The following is a 15,830-nucleotide window of genomic DNA, read 5'->3' as shown; positions in this document are numbered from 1 at the left end:
AAGCTCCATTCAGACGTCCGCATGATTTTTACGGATCCACTGATAGATGGATCGGATCCGCAAAACGCACACGGACGTCTGAATGGAGCCTTACAGGGGCGTGATCAATGACTGTGGTGATCACCCCATATAGACTCCCTGATCACCCCCCTGTCATTGATTACCCCCCTGTCATTGATCACACCCCTGTAAAGCTCCATTCAGACGTCCGCATGATTTTTACGGATCCACTGATAGATGGATCGGATCCACTGATAGATGGATCGGATCCGCAAAACGCACACGGACGTCTGAATGGAGACTTACAGGGGCATGATCAATGACTGTGGTGATCACCCTATATAGACTCCCTGATCACCCCCCTGTCATTGATTACCCCCCTGTCATTGATCACACCCCTGTAAAGCTCCATTCAGACGTCCGCATGATTTTTACGGATCCACTGATAGATGGATCGGATCCGCAAAACGCACACGGACGTCTGAATGGAGCCTTACAGGGGCATGATCAATGACTGTGGTGATCACCCCATATAGACTCCCTGATCACCCCCCTGTCATTGATTACCCCCCTGTCATTGATCACACCCCTGTAAAGCTCCATTCAGACGTCCGCATGATTTTTACGGATCCACTGATAGATGGATCGGATCCACTGATAGATGGATCGGATCCGCAAAACGCACACGGACGTCTGAATGGAGACTTACAGGGGCATGATCAATGACTGTGGTGATCACCCCATATAGACTCCCTGATCACCCCCCTGTCATTGATCACCCCCCTGTCATTGATCACCCCTCTGTAAGGCTCCATTCAGACATTTTTTTGGCCCAAGTTAGCGGGAATTATTATTTTTTTCTTACAAAGTCTCATATTCCACTAACTTGTGTCAAAAAATTAAATCTCACATGAACTCACCATACCCCTCACGGAATCCAAATGCGTAAAAATTTTTAGACATTTATATACCAGACTTCTTCTCACGCTTTAGGGCCCCTAGAATGCCAGGGCAGTATAAATACCCCACATATGACCCCATTTCGGAAAGAAGACACCCCCAGGTATTCCGTGAGGGGCATATTGAGTCCATGAAAGATTGAAATTTTTGTCCCAAGTTAGCGGAAAGGGAGACTTTGTGAGAAAAAAATAAATAAAATCAATTTCCGCTAACTTGTGCCAAAAAAAAAAAAATTCATGAACTCGCCATGCCCCTCATTAAATACCTTGGGGTGTCTTCTTTCCAAAATGGGGTCACATGTGGGGTATTTATACTGCCCTGGCATTCTAGGGGCCCTAAAGCGTGAGAAGAAGTCTGGGATCCAAATGTCTAAAAATGCATTCATAAAAGGAATGTGGGCCCCTTTACGCATTTAGGCTGCAAAAAAGTGTCACACATGTGGTATCGCCGTACTCAGGAGAAGTTGGGGAATGTGTTTTGGGGTGTCATTTTACATATACCCATGCTGGGTGAGAGAAATATCTTGGCAAAAGACAACTTTTCCCATTTTTTTATACAAAGTTGGCATTTGACCAAGATATTTATCTCACCCAGCATGGGTATATGTAAAATGACACCACAAAACACATTCCCCAACTTCTCCCGAGTACGGCGATACCACATGTGTGGCACTTTTTTGCAGCCTAGGTGGGCAAAGGGGCCCACATTCCAAAGAGCACCTTTCGGATTTCACAGGTCATTTACCTACTTACCACACATTAGGGCCACTGGAAAATGCCAGGGCAGTATAACTACCCCACAAGTGACCCCATTTTGGAAAGAAGACACCCCAAGGTATTCCGTGAGGGGCATGGCGAGTTCCTAGAATTTTTTATTTTTTGTCACAAGTTAGTGGAAAAAGATGATTTTTTATTTATTTATTTTTTTCTTACAAAGTCTCATATTCCACTAACTTGTGACAAAAAATAAAAACTTCCATGAACTCACTATGCCCATCAGCGAATACCTTGGGGTGTCTTCTTTCCAAAATGGGGTCACTTGTGGGGTAGTTATACTGCCCTGGCATTCTAGGGGCCCAAATGTGTGGTAAGGAGTTTGAAATCAAATTCTGTAAAAAAATGACCAGTGAAATCCGAAAGGTGCTCTTTGGAATATGGGCCCCTTTGCCCACCTAGGCTGCAAAAAAGTGTCACACATCTGGTATCTCTGTATTCAGGAGAAGTTGAGGAATGTTTTTTGGGGTGTCTTTTTACATATACCCATGCTGGGTGAGATAAATATCTTGGTCAAATGCCAACTTTGTATAAAAAAATGGGAAAAGTTGTCTTTTGCCAAGATATTTCTCTCACCCAGCATGGGTATATGTAAAATGACACCCCAAAACACATTCCCCAACTTCTCCCGAGTACGGAGATACCACATGTGTGGCACTTTTTTGCAGCCTAGGTGGGCAAAGGGGCCCACATTCCAAAGAGCACCTTTCGGATTTCACTGGTCATTTTTTACAGAATTTGATTTCAAACTCCTTACCACACATTTGGGCCCCTAGAATGCCAGGGCAGTATAACTACCCCACAAGTGACCCCATTTTGGAAAGAAGAGACCCCAAGGTATTTCGTGATGGGCATAGTGAGTTCATGAAAGTTTTTATTTTTTGTCACAAGTTAGTGAAATATGAGACTTTGTAAGAAAAAAAAAAAAAATCATCATTTTCCGCTAACTTGTGACAAAAAATAAAAAGTTCTATGAACTCACTATGCCCATCAGCGAATACCTTAGGGTGTGTACTTTCCGAAATGGGGTCATTTGTGGGGTGTTTGTACTGTCTGGCCATTGTAGAACCTCAGGAAACATGACAGGTGCTCAGAAAGTCAGAGCTGCTTCAAAAAGCGGAAATTCACATTTTTGTACCATAGTTTGTAAACGCTATAACTTTTACCCAAACCATTTTTTTTTTACCCAAACATTTTTTTTTTATCAAAGACATGTAGAACTATAAATTTAGAGCAAAATTTCTATATGGATCTCGTTTTTTTGCAAAATTTTACAACTGAAAGTGAAAAATGTCATTTTTTTGCAAAAAAAATCGTTAAATTTCGATTAATAACAAAAAAAGTAAAAATGTCAGCAGCAATGAAATACCACCAAATGAAAGCTCTATTAGTGAGAAGAAAAGGAGGTAAAATTCATTTGGGTAAGTTGCATGACCGAGCAATAAACGGTGAAAGTAGTGTAGGTCAGAAGTGTAAAAAGTGGCCTGGTCTTTCAGGGTGTTTAAGCACTGGGGTCTGAAGTGGTTAATAAGGATCACTATGGATATTATTTAGAATGGAGGCTGCTGTGGGTGTCATTACTCATTATAACTGTATAATGTCTGATAGGCCTAGTCCTGAGCTGAGTTATATTACCCTGCCCATGCCCTGTATAATAATGTACCCATCCCTGATCCCCAGCGGGGTAATATAACTAAGGGGTATCAGGGTACATTATTATACAGGGCAGGGTAATATAACTCAGGACTAGGCCTATCAGACATTATACAGTTATAATGACACCCACAGCAGCCTCCATTCTAAATAATGTCCATAGTGATCCTTATTAAAAATAATGTCCCCCCACAGGCAGGCTCTGCGGGCGGCGGCGCTCACTCACTGTACATCAGGCGCCGCGTGACGTACAGTGAGTGAGGTGAGCACTGCCACCCGCACTGCCTGCCTGTTACCGCCCGCCCGGAGCAGTGCTGAGAAAGAAGCCTGCTGTGAGTGAGAGCCTGAGTCTGTGGGACAGTGGGTCACTGGGTGCGTCACTGTGACCGTCCGTGCAATGTGGTGACACATTTTTTACAATGGGGAGACACTTATTTCATCGAGCAGTTTTGAGGGGGGGGGGGGGTTTTTTTTTGACCCTCGCCCTGAGAGAAATTTTACCTAGAAACTGCACTGCTAGCAATAGGCAACCAACAGTTACTAAGACTTGTGCGGACAGTGGAATATCTGCCCAGAAGTCTTTCTGATCATTCCCCCAAAGGCATAAAGCTAAAAATCGACAACTGACACAAGAACTACAATCTAGAGTCACTGATACGGAGTGTAAATACGTTGATAATCCCACGGCGGCAAATCGATCTAACTGGGTAGAAGCACAGCAATTGTATAAGGACCACCAAATAGAGTTAGCAAACAACAAAAGGCTGTTTTGGAAACAGAAGTACTTTGAGGAGGGAGAGAGTGTGGGCCATATGCTGGCCTCTGTTATTAAGGCTCAGCAAGGACCCTCTTGTATAGGGTGTTTGCGGGATGCGACAGGCAATTTACAGTACAGAAATAATGACGGTATTTGCGGATTACTATAAGCAGTTGTACGCCACTAAATTAAAGCGCAGTGACGGTGAGATCCGGGACTTTCTCACCTCGGCCAGGCTACCAGTGCTTACGACGGAACAAATAGAGAGCCTTGAGGAACCCCTTAGTCTGGAGGAGTTAGAAGTGGCAGTGGGAGGGCTTCCTAATGAGAAAGCACCGGGGGCGGATGGAATACCTGGGGAACTGCTGAAAAAATATAATGACTTTATGTTACCGCAACTCTTAGAGGTCTTTGATCAAGCAAATATGTTAGGCAGCTTGCCCGAGTCTATGGAAGAGGCCATAATAATAGTTCTGCCGAAACCGGGTAAGGACCCCACGGCGATTATTTCTTAATCTGCAGTTGTCTGGGGGACGAGCGGGTTGCCGTGCAATCCTTTCACTCGACGCTGCAAAGGCTTTCGATAGCGTTGAGTGGAAGTTCTTATGGAAAGTAATGGAGAGTATGGGGTTCGGACCCAAATTTGTATCCTGAGTAAAATTATTATATAGAAGACCGAGAGCTAGAGTACGTACTAATGGGGTATTGTCCGAGGCATTTACTTTAGAAAGGGGTACGTGTCAGGGGTGTCCTTTATCGCCAATGCTATTTGCCTTGGCTATAGAACCTCTGGCGCAGTTAATACGTGCAGATCCCAAAGTAACGGGTTTGACATATGGCGGAGTAGAGGAAAAAATTGCACTGTATGCCGATAACATGTTGCTCTTTCTAGACAACATTGAACAATCAATACCCCATGTCATGCAGCTTATTGAGGAATATGGTGCCTATTCGGGCCTAACCATTATCTGGGACAAATCGGTAATGCTCCCCATGGATTCGGTGCCGAGTTCACTCCAGATCAAAATAGCTCCTTTGCAATTGGCCAGACAGTTTAAATACTAGGGAATACAGGTAACATATAGGTCACAAGAATATGTTGGCCTGAATCTAAGCCCACTACTGACAAATAGTGCCCTAAAAGTTGATAGCTGGTGTAAGTTGCCATTATCTGTTATAGGGAGAGCTAACTTAGTTAAAATGGTTCTAATGCCACAATTTCTGTACATTTTACATAATAGCCCAATTTGGATACCAATGAGACACTTCTACAAAATACAGGGGTTATTCAGGGCCCTAATATGGAATAAAAAGTCCCCAAGAATTCGCTTAGAGACCTTACAGAGGGAGAAGGATAGTGGTGGACTGGCGATTCCCAATCCGTGGCTGTACTTTTTAGCGGCACAAGCTCAACAGTGCAAATCCTGTAGTGGCCTGGGTACTTCGGGGTCTGTGAGTGCGCTATTGTCTTACTTGATGGGAGGGAGACCACCAGGGTATATACTGGAGCTTGGCTCTGTTATTCGTCCCCCAGAACCCATCCCGTGTGTTACTCTACTATGCAAAGCATGGAAAAAACTTAAAGATATCACCAAAATCTCGGGGTGTAGTGCCCTTACTCCCTTATGGAACAACTCCAGTCTCCCGGAACTGAGTAAGTTGGAAGGCTTTGATAGTTGGGAGAAAAAAGGAATTTACTGGGTGTCACAACTGTATACAAACAAAATCTTCAAAAGCTTTGAACAACTGAAGGAGGAGTTTCAGCTCACGAACACAAACTTCTATCAGTACTTACAATTACGCCACACCTTGTCAGCGCAGGGAAAGACAACAGATCTAACTATACAGGCATCTATGATAGCGGAACAGATCAGAAAGGGAGGGGATACCAAAGGAGTGATCTCCGGCTTCTACAAGTTGTTACTATCATTCTATCAGGACCACTTTCCATTGACTGTTAGGGAAAAATGGTCCCTAGAGGTTGGCCCCCTGAATGATGCGCAGTGGTCCGAAATACTGTCTAAAAGCCCCTTGTTATCATTGTGTGAGACACACAGACTGTCGCAATTATACTTAATACACAGGGTTTAGAGAACACCTAAATTCCTACATAAAATAGGAGTACGTGACACATCTAACTGCCCGAAATGTGATGTGTCGGAGGCACATATAATGCACATGTTTTGGGAGTACACTGCCATAGGTCCCTTTTGAAATCTAGTGCTCGATATTATTTTTCAGGTGTTCAGGATCAGACTTCGGGTAGACCCTTTGACATGTGTATTGGGCTTGTTACAAGACAAATTCACAACCGATCTTAATATTGGCATTAGTAGAACACTGTATCAAGCTAGGAAGTTAATAGCCAAATACTGGATAAGCACTACAGTACCAACTAAGGAGGAATTTATTGCTCGTATGAATGTGATAATTGGACATGAAAGGGGGGTGTACCTTAAAAGAGGTGTGAGTAAGAAGTTTGAATCTATATGGGGACCGTGGTTGAGTACGCCAGGACTACCCACTGGACGTCTTCTATCCTTGCAATTAGGGTGGATGCCTAGAGTAGGATGAAGTGAAGCATGATAATGGGACGGTACGGATGAACGGGTTATGGTGGAAACAGAGATAGATGTTTCTCAGGATATGTGGAGAAGAAAACTGAGCTGACATTGTGGTGTGGTGCAGGTTGGGGGGGGGGGGTTTCTACTCTTCTAGGTTTATACTTTGTGTATTATTGTGCCTAAGTTGGGCCTTTACTTGTTTATGTCAATGTATATTTGATGTACGCCTATCTATACGAATGGGAATTTAAAAAAAAATAAAAATAACTTGATTCAAAAAAAAAACATTGGACAGTGACATACCAGAGAGGGATCATTGGCAAAAATTCCCACACAAAATATGTATTTTGATCAGGGGCCATTTTTATGCGTCTTAATGGGAAACTCTCAAAAATGTACCATGCTGGAGCCTAGAAAATTTTTATTTTAGGCAATGGGAGTACAGGCCCCAAAAATTAGGCATTCACCTGAAAGAAAAGAGCTTGTGATGATGTGGCTGGAGGTACATTAGGCGGTCAATTGATAAAAAATTTACTGTAGGCCACTGAAGTACAGGCCCCAAAAATTAAGCATTCACCAGACAGAAAATAACTTGTGATAATGTGGCTGGAGGTAAATTAGGCCGTCACTGGATACAAATTTTACTGTAGGCCAGTGGAGTACAGGCCCCAAAATTTAGATATTCACCTTACAGAAAAGAACTTGTGATGATGTGACAGGAGGTACATTAGGCAGTCACTGGATACAAATTTTACTGTCGGACAGTACAGGCCCCAAAAATTAGTCATTCACCAGACAGAAATGAACTTGTGATGATGTGGATGGAGGTACATTAGGCGGTCACTGGATACAAATTTTACTGTAGGCCAGTAAAGACCCCAAAAATTAGGCATTCATCTGACAGAAAAGAACTTGTGATGATGTGGCTAGAGGTACATTTGGTGGTCACTGGATACAAATTTTAATGTAGGCCAGTACAGACCCCAAAATTAAGGCATTCATCTGACAGAAAATAACTTATAAAGATGTGGCTAGAGGTACATTAGGCGGTCACCGTATACAAATTTTACTGTTGGCCAGTACAGGCCCCAAAAATTAGGCATTCAGACAGAAAAGAACTAGTGATTACACCGCTCAACAATGATTTTGCTACTGAGAGAAAAACATGTGATTTATACTAAAATGAGCGCTGATTCCAATTATGAACTCAGAATTTGCCTGACATGTCTAGATTTTAACCCCTTAACCCTTTCAGGACCAAGACATTTTTCACCTTAAGAACCAGGCTATTTTTTGCAAATCTGACCAGTGTCACTTTATGTGTGAATAACTTTAAAACGCTTTTACTTATCCAGGCCGTTCTGAGATAGTTTTTTCGTCACATATTGTACTTCATGACACTGGTAAAATAAAATCAAAAAAATTATTTTTTATTTATAAAAAAATACCAAATTTACCAAAAATTTGCAAAAATTTGCAAATTTCCAAGTTTCAATTTCTCTACTTCTATAATACATAGTAATACCTCCAAAAATAGTTATTACTTTACATTCCCCATATGTCTGCTTCATGTTTGGATCATTTTGGGAATGACATTTTATTTTTTGGGGACGTTACAAGGCTTAGAAGTTTAGAAGCAAATCTTGAAATTTTTCAGACAATTTCCAAAACCCACTTTTTAAGGACCAGTTCAGGTCTGAAGTCACTTTGTGAGGCTTACATAATTGAAACTGTGGCGAAACCAACCTCGCCACTGGGTTTTGGAGAGGCCTGTTTATCAGCCTCTTGCCTCAGGATTATGCCCCATACTAACTTTAAAGGAGCAGCTTAAATCTGTCTTTGCAATTGTATTTTGTTATGTGAGGGTACCCAGATAGCTAATTGTATTGTATTTGTGTATTCTGAGTGCCATTCACCTAATGATATGCACTCAGACTTGAGCTATCTGGGAATATGTTAAATGTCTGTGTTTGCTGTGGGGATTTCTGTCCGGTTGTCCCCACATGTGTATTGGCGATTTCCCTTTGTCTTGAGAGATAATTGGATTACTCCTCGGGTGTCTCCAGGGCAGAGAGGAGGAAACCATGATGCATTGTGGGGATGTGTTGTGTCTGTGTATCCTGAGTTGCTGCATATCTGTCCTGTGTCGCAGTCTTCCTTCTGGTCCACTAGGGGCGTGTCCACCAGATGGGGACCTGCATAAATACGGGCGGGTAGCCCTCAATAAAGGAGTTCCTGTTTTATACCTTCATGAAGTCTTGGCTCATGTTTGGGGGATGGAATAACTACACTCTTGGGGATTGCTATATCACAATACTCCCCTGAGTATAAGCTCTTGTAAGAGCTTGCTCCTGGTTCCTGTCTCTGGATTTAGGAGAGGTTCACCCACTGGAGCCTTGTCGTAGGTCCAGGGTGGGAAGTAGACGGCGAGACCTCCACCAAGCTTCGGCGGTTCGTGGGGTCTGCAGTGCTGACGGTGTCAAGTGGAGTGCTTGGAGTCCTCTGGAAGCACTAGGAGCACCTATCGACGGAGGTACCAGGTCGGGGTGCTAGGCGTTCCGTTACATTGGTGGCAAGCAGTGGAATGGCGTCCTAGTGTGAGGAGAAGCAGCTCGGAGACACCGTTCGTGGAGTATATTGAGGGCAACGCTAGTATCCGTACAGCGCCCCTGGCTACAGCAATATGGATGCCGTTGGTTCCTGCACAGCATTCTATGAGGAAGATCACCCGGATTACAGGGATGCCGAGCGGAAAGGCGTATGGCACCAGGCCCTGGAGGACGTGCAGCGTCGGAGGGGTGAGAGTCTTCCCAGTGAGGAGCAGAGATTGCGAATGCGATTGGCGCTGCGACTACCTCTACTGGGAGAGCAACCATTGCTGGAGTGGGTGTCAGAGCTTGAGACAATGGTATTGCAGGAAACCTGGCTGGATGACGCTTACCAAGCACTATGGTGGGACACAGTACGACAGTCTCCATGGATGGAGGAGTACGCCAAGCCTGAAGGTGAGGAATATAATTGCCCTTGGTTATTGTGGGAGTCTTTTGAGAACATTGACTTTGGGAGAACAGAAGAGTCTAGATTTTGGGACATTACTGACTACAGGTGGGACTTGCACAATTGGCCTACAACTAGTGGGGTGAGGGCAGATCTGACCTTTCTGGTCCAAAGGGAGTGGGAGCTGGAGCAAGATTATCAACAGTTGTTTCGCTCCATTCAAGCCCAGTGCAAGATACAAGACAGGTTGGATACCAGGCCCAGACCTGCAGCCCTTCCCCTGGCAAGTCACAGCTGAGGTATCCCCTACTTCCTCACCAACTGTGGAGGTAGGGGACTTCATAGACTGGTACTGGGAGGAACCCCAGTCGGCAGGTGGAGATGGGACCGTAGTCACCGTCAACAGGGTGGCTGGGCAGGAGGCCCAGATCCCCAACTGCCACTGGGAGTAAAGGGAGAGGAGATTGTCGGTCCCTCATCTCTGCAACAACCAGAATCACTGGTAGAGGAGACAGTTGGTCTCTCTCCCCAGCGGCAGATGGGGTATCCAGAGGAGGGGGTAAGTGATAGCCCCCCTCCACAGCTCTCTCCCAGCCCAACACTGAGGGTAGTGGGTAAGGCTTTAAACCCCACTGACCCCTCTCCAGCAGAAGAGCTGGCATCAGAGCAGAGCGCCGCTGGCCTCTGCCCTAACCATTCAGTTACTACCCAGCAGGAGTTGGCACCATGCACCCCAGCTGAAGCGCTGGCATCAGGGCAGAGCGCCGCTGGCCTCTGCCCTCCCCTATCCTCTTCTCCAGAGCCAGACTTCCCACTGGCTACCCCAGCGGAAGAGCTGGCATCTGGGCAGAGCACAGTCGGCCAGCTGCCCACCAAGTACCTACAGCTCCAAGCTAGAGAACCACAAGGAAGCAAGGAGTCGCAGATGCCCACTCAACAGCTGGGGACATACAAAACAGAGCCAGGCCCCAAAATTTAACAGGTCCAGTATTGGGTTGTGGTTGGACTGCCAGATTAACTCAGGTACTGACCGTGAGGTCAGGTATCTGGTTAGTCTTCCCTGGGAGGGGGAGATGAATGGCGAAACCAACCTCGCCACTGGGTTTTGGAGAGGCCTGTTTATCAGCCTCTTGCCTCAGTATTATGGCCCATACTAACTTTAAAGGAGCAGACAGACCGGCCGCACAGCTTAAATCTGTCTTTGCAATTGTATTTTGTTATGTGAGGGTACCCAGATAGCTAATTGTATTGTATTTGTGTATTCTGAGTGCCATTCACCTAATGATATGCACTCAGACTTGAGCTATCTGGGAATATGTTAAATGTCTGTGTTTGCTGTGGGGGTGTGACATTGTGTGTTTTGGGTGGGATTTCTGTCCGGTTGTCCCCACATGTGTATTGGCGATTTCCCTTTGTCTTGAGAGATAATTGGATTACTCCTCGGGTGTCTCCAGGGCAGAGAGGAGGAAACCATGATGCATTGTGGGGATGTGTTGTGTCTGTGTATCCTGAGTTGCTGCATATCTGTCCTGTGTCGCAGTCTTCCTTCTGGTCCACTAGGGGCGTGTCCACCAGATGGGGACCTGCATAAATACGGGCGGGTAGCCCTCAATAAAGGAGTTCCTGTTTTATACCTTCATGAAGTCTTGGCTCATGTTTGGGGGATGGAATAACTACACTCTTGGGGATTGCTATATCACAATACTCCCCTGAGTATAAGCTCTTGTAAGAGCTTGCTCCTGGTTTCTGTCTCTGGATTTAGGAGAGGTTCACCCACTGGAGCCTGGAGCCTTGTCATAGGTCCAGGGTGGGTAGGAGATGGCGAGACCTCCACCAAGCTTCGGCGGTTCGTGGGGTCTGCAGTGCTGACGGTGTCAAGTGGAGTGCTTGGAAACCTCTGGAAGCACTAGGAGCATCTATTGACGGAGGTACCCGGTCGGGGTGCTAGGCGTTACAGAAACCACCCAAAAACTCAAAACTGATTTTACAGGGGACGTGGCCAGCAGCCGGCATGTGAGCACGCTTCTGTGAGTAGCTCCACTTACCCTCGATAATCCTTCACCATCCTGACAAACTGCCGACTCCAGGCACAGAGTTGACGGTGTGTAGGAGACGGAGGAGACCCCGCCCACCGACTATGGGGCCCAGCAAAGCGCAAACGGCTGCGGAGAAGCTCAAAGAGTTCGCCAGGTCTGAGGCCCAAAGTGGAGCCACGACCCCTACACGTGCGGCTGTTACCCGCGGGCAGGCTGCCCAACAGGCGGATGCAGAGGAAGGCGCTGAGCAGGAGTTTACCCTCAAGGCAGCTTATGAGCAGTTACTAGTGGCAATATCATCATGCCAAACATCACTCACCGGGAAGCTGGAGGAGGTGAGAGTGGATGTGGGCCTGCTCCGCCATGACATGCAGCAGCTCAGAGATCGGGTCAAAAACACAGAAGATCGCGTGTCTGCGCTGGAAGATCTGACCAGACCCATGGCAGGGAAGATGCAAGACCTGGAGCGATCCGTAGGTCAGTGGCAACAGAAATGTGACGACCTGGAAAATAGATCGCGCCGCAACAATGTGAGGATCTTTGGCCTACCAGAGAAAGCTGAGGGCAGAGATCCTGCGGCCTTCCTAGAGGCCTGGTTTAAAGAGCAGTTCCCTGAGGCACCCTTCTCTCCTGCATATACCGTGGAGAGGGCACATCGTGTCCCAGCCAGATACCCCCCACCAGGGGCTCCTCCTAGACCCCTCTTGGCGCGTCTGCTGAATTGGAGAGACCGGGATCTTATCCTTAGCCAGGCCAGAAGCAAGCAAGACATCAGGCATGAGAATGCAAAGATCTCCCTTTTTCCGGATTTCTCTGCAGATCTCCAGAAGAGGAGAGCCACATTTGTTGCAGTTAAACGTCGCCTTCGGGATCTAAATCTTCAATATTCGATGGCTTATCCGGCCCGCCTTAGAGTCATAGACGGCGAAAAAAACGTGTTTTTCAATGATCCTCGCGAGGCGGAGGACTGGGCCTCAAGAAAAGCTGCGCGTCCTGGACCGCGCTAAACTTTTCGCTGTCTGTTCACAGCAAGTATTAAAACATCCTCATATGTCTGATTCTAGGGAGACTTGTTCTTGTTTGCCCTGAGCATGACATTATTTAAGATGCAGCACAGCTGATATTGGTCACTTTTTCATGTTCTGGACTGCATTTGATAGTCTTATGTGTGTTCTCACTTAAATGCAGGGCGTTTCCCTGCACACAGCACCAGTCACTTTGTCAACATGTTCCATTGTCATGTATTAAGGCCTGCAGTTTTGCATATATTTGCTGAATGGGGGGTAGGAGCAATACCTGTATGGTTATAACACCTATTTGCACTATACAGGTCCCCGAGTTAAGGGCCACCAAGTTAGTCGGATCAGGATTCGACACCTTTATGTTTATAATGTTATTGTTCTGTATTACGTTTTTGTATGCTCAAGCTTATATGTCTCAAGTATGGCCATCTCTCTTCATGATAGCAACAGGGGAGTCTCTGCTCTATGTTGATCAAATGCCTAAACTGTCAGTGTATGCAATGTGGATGTGGGTATATGTCCTTGATTCAAACCTGGTGATTCCATGGCCTCCATGAGAGTGATGTCATGGAACGTGAGGGGACTGGGAGACCCTAATAAGAGGATTGCGATTTTTTCTCAAATACGCTCCTTTAATCCTCATATTCTGGGCCTTCAAGAAACCCACCTCACCCCGGAAACAGGGAACAGGTTGAAAAAGCCCTGGGCGCAACACTTATTCAACTCATATGGGAGCTCTCACTCCAGAGGTGTGGCCCTGCTGTTCCATAGAAGCCTCAGATGCGAGATTCACTACTCAGCTGTGGATCAGGGAGGGCAGTACATCTTCATACATGCTCATATTAACTGTGTCCCATATGTGATTGTTAATCTGTATAATTCCCCTCCTGCATCTTTATCCCTTCTACAAGCAGTCACGGGTTTTGTGGCTAACTATCCCAATGCCCGTTTCATATGTATGGGAGACTTTAATCAAGTAGTCAGTGAGGATTTAGACAGATTCAGCTGTAGGGCAGATAGAGGAGGGACGGGAGGGAACAGCACGGTTCTTGCCAGAATATCGCAGGAGATGGGATGGGTAGACATGTGGAGAGCCAGGAACCCACTAACGAGGGAATACTCTTGCTTTACCCCTGCCAGGGGAGCCCTGTCCAGAATTGACTACTTGTTTGTCAATGCCATAGTATATACTGACCTGGTGAATATTAGGCACGGACCACAGGGCCCTTCCGACCATGCCCGATTGTTGGCGGAGTTGGCCCTGACTGATCATGTCGGCGCTGGCAGTAAGATGCGTATACACCCTTTCTGGCTGTCCTTGTTTGGTTTAAATGACAGAATCCCTGATCAGTTGAGGATGTTCTTTGAGGTACAGGGCGAGTCTACAGACGCTCTATTGCTTTGGGAGACAATGAAAGCGTACCTTAGAGGTTGCATCAAATCCTCCATCTCATACGTTAAGAGAGATTCGCAACGTAAGGAAAATGATTTACATGCCAGCTGTAAGGAGGCAGAGAGGGCGTTCACTGAGTCCCCCTCTGAAGAGCGCAGATTAGAGTGCTTATCCAGAGGGAGAATGTACATGCTGCACCTGGAGGAAAAGAGCAAAAGGAAGCTCTTTTTCCTTAAGCAACAGGCGTTTGAAACAGGCAATCAGACAGGGAAGTTACTTGCGCATATAGCACGCACTAATAATATGTCTCCCCCGGTACTCAGGATACAGGAGACTGACGGCCGCATAATGGAATCGGTGCAAGATATATTGAAAGGCTTTCATAATTTTTACAGAGACCTATACAAATCAGCAGCTACCTACTCAGGGCTAGAATTAGAGTCCTACCTCACTGAAGTGTCTCATCCTCGGCTAGCGGACCTAGATAAGGGTCTTATGGAGGAGGATATTACATTAGAGGAAGTGGAGAGAGCCATTAAGGATCTACCGACAGGGAAAGCCCCAGGCCCAGATGGCATCCCGGTAGAGGTATATTCTAAGTATGGGGAAAATCTAAACCCTCAGTTACTGAACCTGTACCGAGCGGCGCACTCCCGTGGCTCCTTGTCAGATTCCATGTATGATGCATCCATTGTTGTGATCTTGAAGCCTGGCAAGGATCCATTGGAATGTGGATCTTATCGTCCAATTTCACTTTTAAACTTGGACTATACAGGGAGTGCAGAATTATTAGGCAAGTTGTATTTTTGAGGATTAATTTTATTATTGAACAACAACCATGTTCTCAATGAACCCAAAAAACTCATTAATATCAAAGCTGAATATTTTTGGAAGTAGTTTTTAGTTTGTTTTTAGTTTTAGCTATTTTAGGGGGATATCTGTGTGTGCAGGTAACTATTACTGTGCATAATTATTAGGCAACTTAACAAAAAACAAATATATACCCGTTTCAATTATTTATTTTTACCAGTGAAACCAATATAACATCTCAACATTCACAAATATACATTTCTGACATTCAAAAACAAAACAAAAACAAATCAGTGACCAATATAGCCACCTTTCTTTGCAAGGACACTCAAAAGCCTGCCATCCATGGATTCTGTCAGTGTTTTGATCTGTTCACCATCAACATTGCGTGCAGCAGCAACCACAGCCTCCCAGACACTGTTCAGAGAGGTGTACTGTTTTCCCTCCTTGTAAATCTCACATTTGATGATGGACCACAGGTTCTCAATGGGGTTCAGATCAGGTGAACAAGGAGGCCATGCCATTAGATTTTCTTCTTTGATACCCTTTCTTGCCAGCCACGCTGTGGAGTACTTGGACGCGTGTGATGGAGCATTGTCCTGCATGAAAATCATGTTTTTCTTGAAGGATGCAGACTTCTTCCTGTACCACTGCTTGAAGAAGGTGTCTTCCAGAAACTGGCAGTAGGACTGGGAGTTGAGCTTGACTCCATCCTCAACCCGAAAAGGCCCCACAAGCTCATCTTTGATGATACCAGCCCAAACCAGTACTCCACCTCCACCTTGCTGGCGTCTGAGTCGGACTGGAGCTCTCTGCCCTTTACCAATCCAGCCACGGGCCCATCCATCTGGCCCATCAAGACTCA

The sequence above is a fragment of the Bufo bufo genome, chromosome 6, assembly GCF_905171765.1.
Source record: "Bufo bufo chromosome 6, aBufBuf1.1, whole genome shotgun sequence".
In the NCBI taxonomy this organism is placed as follows: domain Eukaryota; kingdom Metazoa; phylum Chordata; class Amphibia; order Anura; family Bufonidae; genus Bufo; species Bufo bufo.
Note: the sequence above shows the minus strand (reverse complement) of the source record.